General features: G+C 41.8%; 1 pseudogene across 1 annotated transcript in view; it reads left to right on the forward strand.

Moving 5' to 3' along the window:
• The window catches only part of LOC145393497 (uncharacterized), a 98,175-nt pseudogene that overhangs the window by 50,411 nt on the left and 30,206 nt on the right, over positions 1–17,558 (forward strand). Inside the window, exon 3 of the transcript XR_013896195.1 lies at positions 679–2,494. The product of XR_013896195.1 is annotated as an uncharacterized LOC145393497 (transcript). The remainder of the gene's footprint in view (positions 1–678; positions 2,495–17,558) is intronic.

Raw genomic sequence — 17,558 nt, forward strand, 5'->3', positions numbered from 1 at the left:
ACTGAGATGGTATGGTCAAGTGGAGAGAATGGATAACAATAGAGTGGTGAAAGAGGTATATCTGAGTGAATTTGAAGGAGGGAGGAGGCAAGGTAGGCCAAGGAGAAGGTGGAGAGATATGATGGATGAGTGTGTGAGAAGGAGAGGTTTGGAAGTCGGTGAGGCTAGGGAACTGCCAAGAGGTGAAGCTGGCTGGATGAATGTTGTGAGGAGAAGTGCATGATCAGGGATTTGGCACCCTTTTTTAACGTGGCAGCGTCCGGATTGACTACTGGATACGTTTATGTGAAGCTACACAATGTAGTGAATGTTTTTGGCATATCCGATAGAGCCAGGATTCTAGGGGCTTGAATGATAAGTGAATGGAAGCGTGGTCCATTGGATTGGGCAGATTTGAACTGTCTGGACATTGCTACACCTTGCCCTGCCCTAGGGTGGGAAAGGAGGTCCGGATGATGATGATGATGATGATGATTATTATTAGTTATTATTATTATTACTATTAGTACTATTACTATCTTTATGTGAAGCACTTAACCAATACTGGTAACACTGATGTTACATAATCAAATAACGGTAGTTTTTGGAAAACCATTGAATGTCATAGTTGGGATAAATACAGCCAACCATGAAATTTTTACTAATTTTCTTATTAACTAATTATTATTTATTTTTCAGGCTCACATCAGTATTTCAACAAAAATATCAACGTCAGTGATGATTTGTCAAATACAGCAAGCTTACTGGATACTGATAAACAAGATGAAGTCATCTTGAGAAAGTCTTGTGCATCCAACTTCTCTGTTACCAAAGCTTTTCCTGGGAAATCTTCATCTCCAGCTGAAGTCTCAGAACCATTATCAGTGTTACAGACTAACTTGTGTAAAGAAAACCAGAAATATAAAAGTTTCTTTGACTTACTTAGTGAACTTGATTTGGAATCCACACCAGGTTTGGGGAAAAGTGAGTTACAAGAAGGCTTTTCATTTTGTGAATTTGAAGGAATCAATGACACTGAGGACTTTGAGTCATGGATGAAAGGTTTTGAAGCAGAAACTGGAGAGACTGGAAATACATTGAGTGCTGATATGTATAAGGGCAGCAGTGTCCACAAAAATAATACAGAACAAAGTTCCTCAAAATATGTAAAAGGTACTTCATCTGATAAAATTGAATCACACGCATTTTCCAGTCATTGGTCAGAAACATTTCAGCCATCATTAATTGAGGAAGAAATTACGTATTCAGAAGATGCTGTGAATCATAGGGGAGAATCTAGTAATGATCACACTGGGGTTTCTGGATGTGTAATAGAACTGGAAACATTACCATACAGTAGCACAAAGAAAAATTGTGAGAAAGGAGATTTGCCGTTATTTTTTTCACAGTTTTCCCCAGCACCATCAGCTGCAAGTGACAGTGGCTACAGTGAAGAGGGGAAGACAACATCTGTTTCTTCAACAAGTTCAAAGAAGTCAACAAGAAATTCATCAGTTACTTCAACGATTTCTTTGGGATGTGCTGTAGAATTGGATGAAGCATCAACTGATCTGCAGGTTCATGTAGCTGAGAGAAAAACTTCACTGACGAGTAATTCTCTTCATGGCAGTGTACCTCCAGTTCCTGTAACAGGGAACAGCTGGCCATTACTAGAGGAAATAACAGGTGTGGAGGAAAAATTGATGGAGCCTGAGGAATGTCATGGACCTCTTGAGCAAACTTTGGATGAACATTTTGTAGCAGAAAGAAAAGAAAAATGTAATGGCTTAGAGCAAAGTAGTGATAATTTCCGATCATTGAGAATAAACCCAGCAGACACTAAGGATCATGAGAAGTCATTGGAAGAAAATTCTTCATTGCCAGTTGTGACAGAGGATATATATTGTGAAAGTCCTTCACAACCACTTTCTCTTTGCGCATATCAGAAAGACAGGAAATGTGAACTATCAGATCAAATAGAGACGAATGAACCATCAAGTTCCGAAACTTTGAGAGAGTGTAAATCGCTCTTGGGTAACTCAATAAGTGCCTTGTCAGAGTCTGATGAAAAAGAACTTAGCCAAAGTAAGAAATATGGAACCCATGCTGAACACAACAGTGACTTGATAAGAAAGAGCAAACACAGAAGGCTGAAGAAGTTCAAAGAATCATCAGATGTTGATTTTACTCAAGGAAATTTGAAGTCAAGTAATCTTGGTAAGGATAAGGTGACAGGGAAACATCATGGCCATGGTAGGCGGTGGCAGCAAAGGAGAAAGGAGAAAAAATTATCAAAGCATTTAGACAAAACAAAAAGTATTGATGAAGTGCTGCAAAACAAAAGGAATCACATTGGACCAGTAGGAAATCAGGTACCAGAATCTTCAAGAAGAAAATTGTGTGACAAAGTTTCTCCTGAATCATCACGTGAGCAAGAAAGGAGTAGTATAGCATCAGTATTACACTTTCCACTTTCACAGTCTTCTGAGCAGAAGAAGAATCCCAACAGCTGGAAGTGAGTATTTAGAAATGTATATACAGTATATATATATATATATATATATATATATATATAATATATAGTGTATATAAGATGTATGTATGTATGCCAGTGGTGTCAAACTGAGTCCTTCTCAAGGACCACACTTCAGTTCTTTTGTTTGTCTGAGGGCCAAGTCTACCTAACCTTATCAAAATCAGCGTAGGTATATAAAAGTACATAGGGAAGTAAGATATATATTATTTAAAAACAAATAGAAATCAGTGTATGTAGCCTATATAAAAGTACTAGGGAAGTAAGATATGTATTATTTAAAAACAAACATGATTTACACCTCAAGGTTTAATTTAGTACATATTTTCAGTTTCCCCTCCAGTCCACATTTTTTTCTGAGATAAGTAAAAATAATAGTTCCTAGTAGGAGAGGCCTGGCTTTGCCTAGGCCTCTCCTACTACCGTGTGAAAAATTGATTTTTTATATATATATATATATATATATATATATATATATATATATATATATAACTTGAAGGGCATCATCTGGTGAAAAAAAAAAATAATAATAATCTTTCTCCATCTTTGCATAGGGCCATGTGTAAGTTTGTGTAGGGGAGTAGGGAAAATAAAAAGAATACCGGTATATAATTGTTTTGTTTTTGTTTATTATAAACTTTGCAGATAAACATCCAGGGCATCATCTGGTGAAAAAAAATAATCTCTCTGTCTTGGCGTAATGCCATGCGTAAGTTTGCTTAGGGTTGGAGTAGTTAGCGGTGATCCACAGCCAGCACAGACTGAGCTGTGGCTCACAACTCGACGCTACCCAGCCTGAACTGTGATATGCAATCCACAGGTTAAAAGGGTTTCAATATATTTATTCTGAAAACAAATGAAGGTGGCTTACATATATAAATTTATCATCATTCTTTTCTGTTCCCTCCTCATTGCCTGTATTATGTAGGTGGGGACACTGACCATCCACTTAGTGTAATGCTGCTCTCGGGTGACTGCCCTTTCGTCTCTTCCTTCCTTCTTTCCATCTGCCCTCTTCTGTCTTTCTTTCCTTCACACTTTCCTCTTTATTATGCCTACTGGGGACTTTACACTTCCTCTTCAGTCTTTTTTTCCTTCTATCTTTCCTCATCCATGTGTCTGTGGGTGACTCTAGAGTGAGTGACAAGCCAAATGGTTTCCTGTACATCAGGAAACCATTTGCTACACTGGGTGGTAACCATATAACCAAATTATTGCACCTGGTGGTTTAGTGAGTAATTAATGTGCTCCAGTCAGATTGAGCCAGTCTAGGTTTATATCCAAGGGGTGATTGGAGTTTATTGCTGAGAGAAAGCCACTCAGGGATGAGTGAGGTTGATCACTCTCATCGTAAATGTCAGGACCAACTTGCCAAGCCCCAGGCTCCTACAGTCCTTGTGGGGCAACACAGGATTAGATGATGATGATGGAAAGTAAATTTGAATGTAATTTTACTGTAGGAGAGGTGCTTCAGGGAATGCTGCTGCTGCCACAGGGTTGGGCGATCAAGATTCCCCTGTTACCTTCAGATTGTGAAGGGAGAACCTCCTCTTGAATTAATTGAACCAGCCTTTGCTGGCTGTGAATTGAGGATGGGTGGTTGCGGCTGGTCCAGGGTCTGCGCTGGTGCTTGGGATGTCAGGGTCGGGAGGTGAACTGGTCATTATGTCGTACAATGCCTTCCCCTTTGACCGAATCGCATTACTCTCTATAGGATTTACTTTCCTGCTCTGGTCGTTGATCCACACAAACGATGCTTGCTCCATCTTGGACATCGCAATGTCTCTCACCAGTGACACTTGCTTGGCTGAGGGTGTCGCAGTGGATGCCAACTCCACCCAGATTTTTTCCTTGTTTTTCTTTATGTACCTCACTGTGCTCTCGTTCATGTTAAATAATTTTCCATCTGCATCATAGCTCATACCTTCTCTACACTTGTCCAGCAATTTCACCTTCTCCTCCAGGCTCATCACTTTCTTTGCCCGTTTAGTTGTGGGGTCACCACTAAGGGATGCAGGACGCGTAGGGCCCATGCTTGTGGGACAGCACAGACACACTTGGTACAAAGTTATCACAAGTAAATCACACAGATGGGTGCTAATTCACTCACCAAACAGCACAGCAATGCACTTCTTATCTTTGAACATATGAGACCACAATTATTGGGCACAGTACCAAAATCACAGGAGGTTTGGCATGGCAGTGTAGAGGCAATGAAATGACCACGACAGTGGCAGGATACAGATGAGGGGGAGACAGAGGAGCGCAGTGGTTTGGTGCGGGCCTGTTTTGGCACGAAATGACCCGTGGGCATCCACATTGCTACACTTTGTGGCCGTGAACGAAATTTTGACTCCACAGAGGGGCAGGCTGCGAATGTTTGAACCCCGTGATAGTTGATTCTGTGAATGTGGAGGGCCAACTGTACTTTCCACATTCCTTTTCTATCCACCCTGTCATATGCTGTCATATGCTTTCTCGTAATCCATGAAGGCCACATGCAACTTCTTTCCCTTCTCTAGAAGCTTCACCACACTAGACCTAAGGATATCTGATCTACATAACCGCTTCCCTTCCTAAAACCTCCCTGTTCTTTTCCAACTAATTTCTCTTATTTCCTTAAACTCTGTTAACAAGTTTCCTACCATATACTTTTCTTATTACGCAAAGAAGATAAATGGCGCTATGATTACCACACACTTCTTTTTCTCCATATCCTTTATACAGGGGAATAATTATACCTGACTTCCAATCCTCTAGGACTCGACCTTCCTCCTACACCAATCTGTACATCTTCCATATCTGACTTCCAATCCTGTGGGACTCTGCTTTCCTCCAACACCAATCTGTACATCTTTCATATCTGACTTCAGTTCTCTAGGACTCTACCTTCCTCCTACACCAATCTGTACGTCCTCCATATCCATTCTGCTACTACAGTTCTCTCATTTTCATCTCGTCTTATGATATTTCCAGTCTTTTTGCGGTTTTCTTAAATAGTTGCATTACGAAAATTCTCTACTCTTCCGGCATGTATGCTGAGCCGATCGGCATCCGCGACAGAGTCACCGCATTTCATAATAATTTAGCACCAATAAATATTATATTTTCTTCTATATCTAGCATGTTTTGAAGTCCAGTTAAGCGCGAAAATTTGAACAGTTCACCTATAGCTTAGTGCATTTTGAAGATGAGCTTAGCGCTTTTGAAGAATACTGCTTGCCTACACTGAATGCGCCGTTGGCCATCATGACTCTTGAGTGTTTGGATTTGTGAGCGGGACCTTTTGAAAGTTTGGAAACTATGTCATGCTATTTTACTTTGTACATATGTAAATATACCTAGGTTAAGATAAATTCATAGGTATTATATGATTAAATACATTAAATATAAGTTGCTTACTAAATACAGTATTTTGTGCGTAGGGTTGACCGATAACACTTGCTGGACACTGTGATTGCATTGGGGTGACCGACCATGATTGCTAGAAACTTTTTGGCAGGTTTTCCTGGTCATCCGGCAATTTCTGCTCTTTCAGCACCTGCCTGGTCCCGAAGATGCCAAGTGAGAGGACTTTTACTTTATCTATTCCCCATGCTTCAGTATTTCACCACACAATCAATTGCTGGGGCTTTGCCCATTTTGAATGTCTTCATTATTTCCACTACTGTACTTCCATCCTACTGATTTCTTCCTCTCTTCTCACCTCTTTCCTTCTTCCAGCCATTCTCTTGGTGGTATGACATGGTACATCGTGTGAGGTTTGCCGAGGAAAAGTTCCCTGGAATGAGGCACAAACTTTATCACACACATTCCTTGTGTTGTTGACGATGACGACATTTCTCACACTGTTGCCAATGCCCTTCTCGCTTATACCCAGTCAAGGTCACTGGAGAATGCGATTGCTGACTTGGTAAAGAAGTTGAGGAGCAACATTGTCTACAAACAAACAGACTCATCCAGGGACCGCATTGGTTAAAATGTCTTTCTCAGTTTCTAGAAGCAGTGTTGGTGCTGAAGATATTGTAATACACAGAGGTACTGCTCTCATGCGTTGTGTTCACCTCACATGGTGCGTATGACAGCCAAGTCCCGAAAATGATCACATTATGATATCACCATCATCACAGTTTTCATCAGTGCATAAAATATTTACTCTTTAAGGCTTACATACTAATTAATATTAATTTTAAAATATTATTAAGTGTTCTGTGATGGGTTTTATCTTCAGTGCTAAAGCACAAAATAGAGTTGGTCACACTGATTTGAACCTCGTATGATGGGTGGGAATCCTTCCAAATGGATTCCAGGCTTGCCAAGGATATCGTCGACATTTACTATGTTATTGTGCCGATTTACTCTCATCGTCGGCAAACCTCATTCGAGGTACTGTGTAATACCACCTCCATACTCGCATTACTTTAATTCTCTTTCTTCAACAATTCCTTAAGTGATCTCTCCATCTGCTCACCTTTTCTCCCTTCTCCACCAGCAGTCTACCATTGTTATCTTTCACTCCCTGACTTACTTCTTTATCACCCTGTCCAACTCTCTTTCCAGAACATTTTCTTACATTCCCTCCACTTTACACTCAAGTTCCTTTCAAATTCCTCATCCACTTTTCATGTAATTAAGTTTGGTAAAAGTGGAAAAAGGCAAGATTGGGATTACAAGCTAAGAAGCTCAACCCTACACATATTAGAAAAGAAGGACCAAGGAGTGCTTATCAATAACAGACTATCTCGGCTGACCACGTCAACGAGAAGGTACAGAATATGTAGACACTGCTTGCTAATATGAGAATAGCATTCACACATATAAATGAAGACATGCTGAGAAAGATGATAATAATATTCATCAGATCAACCCTGGGGTACAGTATGCATCAGAAGTCTGTAATCCACATCTCAGAAAACACATGGATAAGATTGAAAACCTACAAAGGGCTGCTACAAGATGGGTCTCAAGCTTAAGGATCTAAGCTATGAAGAAAGACTAGAAAAACTGAACCTACAGACATTACAAGGGAGAAGAAAAAGAGAAGATATGATTATGTTATATGAATGCATCACAGGGAAAGAGGAAATAGATAAAAATGAGTACACAGTAATCCCTCCACTATCCGATGTAATAGAGCCAAAGGCATGTCTGGAAAATGGTCCCGTCTGGATAGTGGGCCCCAGCCTCCTGGACTTGTACTTATGGACCCTAACTCATAAAAACACCTATACAACTCCCTCCGGACATGCATAGCACCTATTTAAGACCCAAATCACACCAATAAAGGACAGAAAAGACTGAAATAAATGCAAAAGAAACATAAAATGAGGTTTGTGAGGTAGGTTCATACAATATTAAACATTCTGGGTACTTACAAGTCCCTGGCTCCTGGACTGGTGGTTATGGACCATAACCTAGCCTAACTCAGAAAAACACCTCCCTACTGCACATGCATAGCACATAAGACCCTATTCACACCAATAAGGGACATAGAAGAGTGAAATGAGGTTTTAGAGGTAAGTATGGAAAATACAGTACAATATGAAACATTCTCGGTACTTACAACAAGTCCCTGACCATCTTGATGAATAACCCGCCTCCTCTCAGACTCTGACAGTAAAAAGGAGTACCTGAAGCACCTGCAGTTCACTGTGCATGAAGTCTTGCACTGAACTTAGTCATTTGCAGTCATTTGCACTCAGAATTCCATTCTCTTAACACTGCGCACTCTAGTCTGACTTGCGCTCCATTGCATCTTAATGAAATAAGTGTTGCACTCTGCACTTAAAGTCTTTGCACTCATAAATCCATTTTCTAAACATAACACACTCTAGTTAATTAGCGCTCCACTGAAAGTCAATAAAAACAGTGTTGCCCTCTGCACTTTATTCTTTGCACTCAGAATTCTAATTTCTTAACACTGTGCACTATTTCTTTCACTGCACAACACTGTAACTTCCCGTGTGGTGTAGTGGAGAAGTTCTTGCCATTTAATCACTGTCAGAGTCTGAAAGTAGCTGATGCAGGTGGCCCAGGGGTGCGTCACTGGGTCGTGGTGATGGAGTACCCACTGCAGACGACTCTGAAGAAAGGCGCAAACTCACGTCATGTTGACTCCACCGTGCCTGATGTGCTGGGCTGTGGCTCGGAGGATGAGGGCCTGTCTTGGGGAGGCAATGGAGTGGAGCCAGGGCTGGGCACAGTGGGGGTCACGGGTCTGAAAAAGCTGTCAATGGTTGATTGACGCAAGGAACGACGATTTTGGCGATTAATGATACGCTGCCTGAAAGCGCGCACTTCCTCCACAAGTCCCAAGGGCTCCATCTCCCTGTCGCAGTCCGGGTGTTCCAGGTAGTCGAGAACAAACTCTACGTGTTCCCGGAGTGTGCTCAGCTTGGGGATGGCTGAAGTATTGTCACGCTGAGAGGAGTCCGCATCATCGTCGTTGTCCTCTTTGGAATCTTCAGGCTGGGTACTGACACCTGCAACTGACGATGCGATCTCGATATCAGACATGGTCTGATACTCAGGATCACCCTCGTCATCATCCAACCACTCACGCACTGCATCCACATCAACATTGTCCCCATGCGCACATAGACGTGCATGGAAGTCATCCACGTCAAAACCTAGGAAATAGTGCTCCACATCCGTTCTGAGAAGCAGATAAGACCAACCATTTTCTAGAGTCTTGACAGGGACTTCCTTCCATGCACTGACCCAGTTGTAAATGGAAGACTTGATGTTGTAGCAGCGAAGATTTTCCAAAGTCCTCTGGCCTCGCGTGTCCTGTCTCTCCCTGCGCTCGTCCTTGTCCTCGAGAACAACCATCACCTCATCCAGGAACTTCCGTCGGTATGGCCTCTTCATCGCCACGATCACTCCTTGGTCCATTGATTGGATGAGAGCAGTCGTATTAGGTGGCAGAAACATGCACCTAATGCGCCCATTCTCAGCCACCAAGTCCTTGTCGCACGGGTGAGCAGGTGCGTTGTCAAGGAGAAGGAGGGCCTTTACTTGGTCGCGTGGGATTCCCAATTTCTCCGTCTGGTAATGGATGACCTCCTTGATGAAATGGCGGTGGAACAAGTCTTTGAAGATCTGGGCAGTGAACCATGCCTTCAGAGAATGGTACCAAATGACAGGAAGGACATCCATCACCCCATGAAGACACCGAGGCTGCTTTGCACGGCCAACAATAATGGGCTTAAGCCGGTGCATGCCATTAGCATTGGCACAACACAAAGCAGATATCCGTTGCTTGGAGAGCTTGTGGCCAGGTACACGCTTCTCCGTCTCCCCGGCTAGAGTGTTCGTTGGCAAAGAGCGATGGAATGAACCAGTTTCGTCAGCGTTGTAGATTTGACCAAGAGCGAGGCCTTCCCTGTCGATCAAACGCTTCACCTTGTGTCGAAACTCCTTTACTCCATCCTCGTTGGCGTCCAAAGCTTCACCGTGAGACTTACGGTTGGTAAGGCCATGTTGTATCTAGAACGCGAATAGCCAACCTTCAGATGCCTTGACATCTGGGGCGTCGTGAAGCCTTGTGAACTTCTCAGCAGCAGCCTTCAGCTCCATGCCACACACCAGCACACCAGCAGCACGTTGCTGTCGATACCAAATCAGTGTGGAGTGGTCGACTTCAGCAAACTTGGGAGTAAACATCATCTTCCTCTCCACGTTGTGTTTGCTTTTTGATGAGAAGGCAGTCATGTACTGCATGAGTTTGTTACGAGATCTCTTGATATCAAATAAAGTAGATCGGGCCAGGCTGTATTCACGAAGGATGCGTGAGGTAGACCATCTCGCATCCACCTTGTCCAATATCTCTCTCTTCTTCTCCAGAGTCAAAACCACTCTCTTCCTCTTCTCAGGCAGCGGGGCCATCATCACACACACTAACAAGAAGCACGAGAGCAACAGCAGAGGCTGCAGCAGGTAAGGCACCACCACAAAAGCGAGCACGTGGGCGGCCATGATCACGAGCTTGCACTCACAACAAGAGACGGATGGTAAGTGGGAAGGATGCAGGGGCACTCTAGCAGACGGCGGCGGAACTACGCACCAAAACACAGCTGGTCTGCGCCGCGCACGCTGAGTTCAAATTACGGGTGGAGAAAAGTCGGATTTTTTTCGAATTTTTTGTGATTTTTGGCCTATTTTGGAAATATTGGATTCTGGGACCAAAATATCCGGTAAGTGGGGATGTCCGGAAAGTGGGCGTCTGGATAGTACGGGGATTACTGTATAACCTGTGGGGAAGCATCAGCAAGATGACACTGCACAAAACAGCATAAAAAGAAAGGTGGTAAAGATGTAAGGAAAATCAGTTTTCCAAGTAGAGGAATTGATCAGTGGAATGCACTACTGAATTAAATAGCGTGTGCCAAAACTTTTAATAAATTTAAGGATATGTATGATTAAATTTAAGGATATTTATGATAACAGTGGTTTAATACACGGGACAGTACGAGCTTGACTCATTCCTATAAAGATACAAGTAGGTAAGAACACACACGCACTCACACACACACACACACACACACACACACACACACACACACACACACACACACACACACACACACACACACACACACACACACACACACACACACACACACACACACACACACACACACACACACACACGAGCAGCCGGAGAGAGAGGTCGTCCCAGGCATCGCTCCTAACCTTGAGTAGTTTCAGGAATTTTGTCTGTCCTGTCTCCTAGGGTCTTTCTTTAAATTTAAAATAATGAAAGTTGGTAGACTACCAAAAATGTAAAGATTTGTTGGCAAAAGTATACATGAATGTTTGTGGCTTATTCGGTAACAGCTGTTTAGGTACTTTACCGGTACGCTAAAGATGGCCGAAAATGTAAACAATGAGGGAATGGAATTTCAAGGATTTGATGCTAATACTAATGTCATGGACCTGGTGAAAACATTAATTATGAGGATTAGTGAACTCGAAAAAAAAGTAGAGAATCTAGTGATAAAGGATGTGTCAGGAAATACGGAAACCACCATACAGAGTCTAATCCAGTCCAACGAAACAGCCAATGAAGAGATTAAGAATTTGAAGAGGGAAAATGTTGAACTGAGGAGGAAACTTGAAGAGAGTACTAATAAAACGGAGAAGGTGAGTAATGTACTAGAAGAACACAAGGCAAAGTGGGCACATGTAGAAGAAGAACAGAAAGAAGTGGTCAGCTTAAGAGAGATCATCCAGGAAGAAAGGGAAATGAACAAGAAAGTAATGGAAGAAAATGTAGTGAAAATACTGAAGAAAAAAGAGAAAATAGTGAGAGAAACTGTAGAAAGGAACAGATGTGTGGTAGTATTTGGAAACAGGGAAGAGGAAGAAAAGGTTAGGTTCGCAAGACTCGAGAGAGACACGAACGTGGTGAGAGGAATATTAGGCAAGATTGACCCCGAAGGAGACAAGTGGGTAAAAGAAATTGAGGAAGTAAGGAGGATAGGGCCTTATAAGAAAGGGGAAACAAGACCAATGAGAGTCAAGTTTACATCAGAAAGTGTAATAAATGAGATACTTAAAGTGACCTGGAAATTAAGCAAAGAGGCGGGGATGGAAAATATTATAATGAGAAAAGATCTGAATGAAGAAGAAAGAGAAGTTTTAAAATCATTAAAGGAAGAAGTAAAGGAAAAAAATGATAAGAGGACAGAGGAAGAACGTAATACTTTTTTTTGGAGAGTATTGGATATGAAAGTAAGGAAATGGTATTTAAGGAAATAGAAGTGAAGGAAACTAGGGGGATGGTTGTGAAAGATCAGAAGTTGAGGAAGTGGTACGGACAGAGAGTAGGAGAGAAGAGGGTATTAATAATGTCAAAAATAATTTGAAGGTGATATATACTAATGTTGATGGTTTCATATCGACAAGGATCGAAATTAATGATTTCTTGAGAGAACATGAACCTGATGTCATGTGCTTTGTAGAGACCAAATTAAGAGAAGATATTGATGTTCATTTGGGAGATGGTAAATACAAACTGTGGAGAAAAGACAGAAAGGAAAAAAAGGGAGGAGGAGTGATGATAGCAGTGAAGAACAACATAAATGTAGATACTGTGGAAATGGGAGAAGGCAGGGCTGAAGTGATATATATGAAATTAGAAAATGGAGAGAATGTTAAGAGAGATATGGCGGTAGTGTATGTTCCCCCAAAGACGAGAGCATGGAAGGATGACGAATACCATGAGATGTTGTCAGATATGGCTAGCTATTTGCAAAAAATAATTGTGAAAAGCAATAATATAATTTTGGTGGGTGACTTTAATTGTAAAGAGGTGAACTGGGAGGAATGGTACTCGGGAGGCGGCGAGGATTCGTGGGGTACTATGTTATTAAATATAATAATTAAATATAATAATGAATGTGATGACGCAGTGGGTCAAAGAAGAGACACGGTTTCAAGGTGAGGATACACCAGCAAGGTTAGATTTACTGTTCACCAAAGAACCCGATGTAATAGAATCATTGGAATATCTCTGTCCTTTGGGAAAAAGTGATCATGTGGTCATTGAGTTCCAGATGTTAATAGGAAACGTCGAGCCAAGAGACGAGCTTCATAGACAGGGAAGACACAACTTTGGCAAAGCAAATTTTACAGGATTGAGAAACTTTTTTGAAAATGCGGATTGGAGAAAATTCAGAGAAACGAGAGATACAGAGGAAGTGGGATATCTTTCTAGACCTCTATAATTTGGGAGTGGAAAAATTTGTACCAAGAGTAAGAGGGAAAGAAAACAGGAAAAAGGAGTGGTTTGATAGAAGGTGTATGATAGCCAAAAAAGAGAGAGATAAGGCGTGGAACAATTGGAGAAAGAGAGGTAACGACAGAACAAAGGAAGAATATAAAAGAACAAGAAACGAATACACAAGAATACGTAGGGAAGAAGAAAGGAATTTTGAAAAAGGTATAATTGACAAATGCAAGGATGAACCCAAACTGTTTTATAGATTTGTTAATGGCAGACTGAAACAAAAGGAAGGAATTACCAAGCTGAAAGTAGATGGAGAGGTCTTTAAGGATGTGGCAATGCAAGCAGAAATAATGAACAAACGTTTCCAGTCAGTTTTCACTAAAGAAAAGGAGCTTGTGGAAGGGGAGGGAGTGATTAGAAATGTTCCGGTGATGAAAGATATAAAAGTGGAGGTGCAGGAAGTGTATAAATTACTGGAAACTCAAGATGTAAGGAAAGCCCCAGGACCTGATGGAATTTCTAATTGGGTACTGAAGGAATGCAGAGAACAACTGGCGGATAAAATTCACAGCTTAATTGTATGCTTACTGGAAGAGGGGAAAGTGCCAAAAGAATGGAAGAGGGCAAATGTGGTACCAATTTACAAGGGAGGAAACAGGGAAGAACCCCTGAATTATAGACCAGTGTCTCTAACCAGCATGGTCGCAAAATTGTGTGAGAGAATCCTGAAAGACAGATGGATAAAATATCTGGAAGAGATGAATATTTTGGCTGAATGTCAGTTTGGATTCAGAAGTGGAAGGTCATGTGTTTCAAACTTGTTGAGCTTTTACTCAAGAGCGATTGATGTGGTACAGGAGAGAGATGGTTGGATGGATTGTGTGTACTTAGACTTAGAGAAGGCCTTTGACAAGGTACCTCATAAGAGACTAATGTGGAAACTAGAATATATAGGAGGACTAAAGGGGAAACTTCTGGAATGGATGAGAGACTTTTTGAGAGACAGACAAATGAGGAATGAATTCAGGGAAACAAGAGGTACAGAAGAAGTGGGATATCTCTCTAGATTTCTATAATACGGGTGTGGAAATGTATGTGCCAGAAGTTAGTAGGAAAGAGAACTGGAGAAGTGACCGGTTCAGCGAAAGGCATATGATAGGAAAAAATGGGGAGACAAGAGATGAGCTATACAGGCTTGGAAGATACAACTTTGGGAAAGCAAACTTTACTGGATTGAGAAAATTTTTCAAAGAAGTGGATTAGCGAGAATTCAGGGAAACACAAGAGATACAGAAGAAGTGGGATATCTTTCTAGACTTCTATAATACGTGTGTGGAAATGTATGTGCCAAAAGTTAGTGTGAAAGAGAACTTGAGAAATGACTGGTTCAACAAAAGGTGTATGATAGCAAAAATAGAAAAGGATAAGGCATGGAACAAATCGAGAAAGAGAGGTAATGATAGAACAAAGGAAAAATATAAAAGAACTAGAAATGAATATAGTTGACAAATGTAAGGAGGAACCAACATTGTTTTACAAGTTTGATAACGGCAGATTGAAATAAATGGAGGGAATCAATAAGCTGAAAGTAGAAGGAAATTTCTGCAAAGATGCGGTTATACAAGCTGGAATAATGAACAAATGCCTCCAGTCAGTCTTCACTAGAGAAAGTGGTTTTATGGAGGAGGGGGGAGTGACTAGAAATGTAGTGTTAAAGATGTAAAAGTTGAAGTGCAAGAAATGTACAAACTACTGGAAACTCAAGATGTGAAGAAGGCCCCGGGACCAGACAGGATCTCTAATTGGATACTAAAGGAATGCAGAGAACAACTGATGGATAAGATTCACTGTTTAATTGTGTATTCTCTGGAAGAAGTGAAAGTGCCTTGGGAATGGAAGAGGGCCAGTGTGGAACCAATTTATAAGGGAGGGAACAAGGAAGAACCCCTGAATTATAGACCAGTGTCCCTGACCAACAAGGTCACAAATTGTGCGGGAGAATCTTGGAAGACAGATGGACTAAATATCTGGAGGAGATGGACATTTTGGCAGAAAGTCAGTTTGGATTCAGAAGTGGAAGGTCATGTGTTTCCAACTTGTTGAGCTTCTACTCAAGGGCAATAGATGTGCTACAGCAGAGATAGATGGGTGGATTGTGTGTATTTAAATTTGGAGAAGGCCTCTGACAAGGTACCCCACAAGTGACTAATGTGGAAATTGGAACACATAGGAGGACTGAAGGGAACCTCTTAGAGTGGATGAGAGACTTGTTGAGACACAGACAGTTAAAGACAGTAATAACAGACAGGACATCTGGATGGAGGGAAGTAACAAGTGGAGTCCCACAGGGCTTGGTGTTGGGACTTGTATTGTTCCTGATATAAATAAACAGTATGGTAGATGGAATGAATAGTCATACAAGTCTATTTGCTGATGATGCAAAGATCATGAGGTGGGTAGAGGTTGAAGAAGACTACAAAATGCTGCAGGAGGACCTAGATGAGATTTGTGATTGGGGCCAGATGTGGGAAATGAAATTCAGTGAAAAAAAAAAAAAAAAAAAAAAAAAAAAATGTAGAATACTGGAAATGGATAAAAGTACCAAGAGACCATCACTGAATTATTTAATAGGTAATGAACTAATCACAAATGCGAGAGAAGAGGAGGACTTGGGAATGGTGGTACATTATAACTTGTCGCCTGAAAAACACATTAACAAGATAGTTAGAGAGACATGTAATCTCTTTCCTAACTTAAGAGTAGCATTTCAATACATGGATAAGGAGATGATGAAAAAATTGGTAGTGGCCATGATCTACCCCAGGTTGGAATATGTGGCAGATCTGTCCTACGGGGAAAGGCTGAAAAAGCTAGATCTGTCTTCTTTAGGAGAAAGGAGAGAGAGGGGTGACATTATTGCAGTGTTCAGAGCCGTGATGGGAATAGAAAAAATTGACAGAGAATATCTGTTTGTATGGGATGGGAGAGTAACAAGAGGACACAGAATGAAACTATAAAAGCCAAGTTACGTGAAGGATATCAAGAAATATAGTTTTCCATCGAGGTGCATAGACTTGTGGAATAGCCTGGACAAGGAGATCGTCCGGTCTAAAAACTTAAATGTGTTCAAAGCAAAATTTGACTTGCTGAGAAATAGAGACGGGATCCTCACAAGCATAGCTCATATCTTGTATATCACAACTAGGTAAATACACACACACACACACACACACACACACACACACCTACGAGACGAGCTGATGATCAGACGTGTCCAAACCACCTCCTACTGATGAACTTACCTTGACTAGTTTCGGGAATTGTGTTTGTCCGGTCTCCAATTTTCTATTTTTTAATTTTTATTTTTACTTCTTCTAAAGTGTTCTTTGTCAAATGTAAGTGATCATTATCTATAAATACAGTAATCACTCTAATATCCGGACGCCCAATAACCGAACATCCCCACTAACCGAACCTTATCGTCCTGGGATCAAACATTCCCAAAATGGTCCGAAAATCCAAAAAAATTGGAAAAAAAACTGATTTTTTGCCGTCCGTAATTTGAACTTGCCGCGCGCGCCGCGTGAGAGCATTGTTTTGGTTCGTCATTCCTCCGACGTCCGATAGAGCGCCGCTGCATCCTCCCCACTTCCCGCCTGTCTCTCACCGCGACTGGACCTGCGCTCTTCGTCATGGCTGCCCACGTGCTCGCTTTTGTGGTGGTGCCGTACTTGCTGCAAGGCCTCCTGCTGCTCTCTGCCCTACTCTTAGTGTGTGTGATGATGGCCCCGCCTCCTGAGAAAAGGAAGAGAGTGGTGTTGACTCTGGAGAAGAAACGGGAGATATTGGAGAAGGTTGATGCGGGTTGGTCTTCCTCTCGCATTCTCCTCGCGAGTTCAACCTGGCCCGGTCGACTTTGTTTGATATCAAGCGTTCCCAGACAAGCTCATGCAGTACACGGCTGACTTCTCGTCGAGAAGCAAACGCAACGTGGAGAGGAAGGTTATGTTTACTCCCAAGTATGCAGAGATCGACCGCTCCACGTTGATTTGGTATCGACAGCAACGTGCAGCTGGTGTGATGGTACGTGGAACGGAGCTGAAGGCTGCTGCTGAGAAGTTTGCAAGGCTTCACGACGCCCTAGACTTCAAGGCATCCGAGGGTTGGCTCTTCGCGTTCAAGTTGCGACATGGCCTTACTAACCGTAAAGCACATGGCGAAGCATTGGACGCTAACGAGGATGGAGTGGACGAGTTTTCGGCACAAGGTGAAAGGCTTGATCGACAGGGAGGGCCTCACTCTCGGTCAAGTCTA

The sequence above is a fragment of the Coenobita brevimanus genome, chromosome 24, assembly GCF_032717465.1.
Source record: "Coenobita brevimanus isolate Jiangsu-jjx chromosome 24, ASM3271746v2, whole genome shotgun sequence".
NCBI lineage: Eukaryota > Metazoa > Arthropoda > Malacostraca > Decapoda > Coenobitidae > Coenobita > Coenobita brevimanus.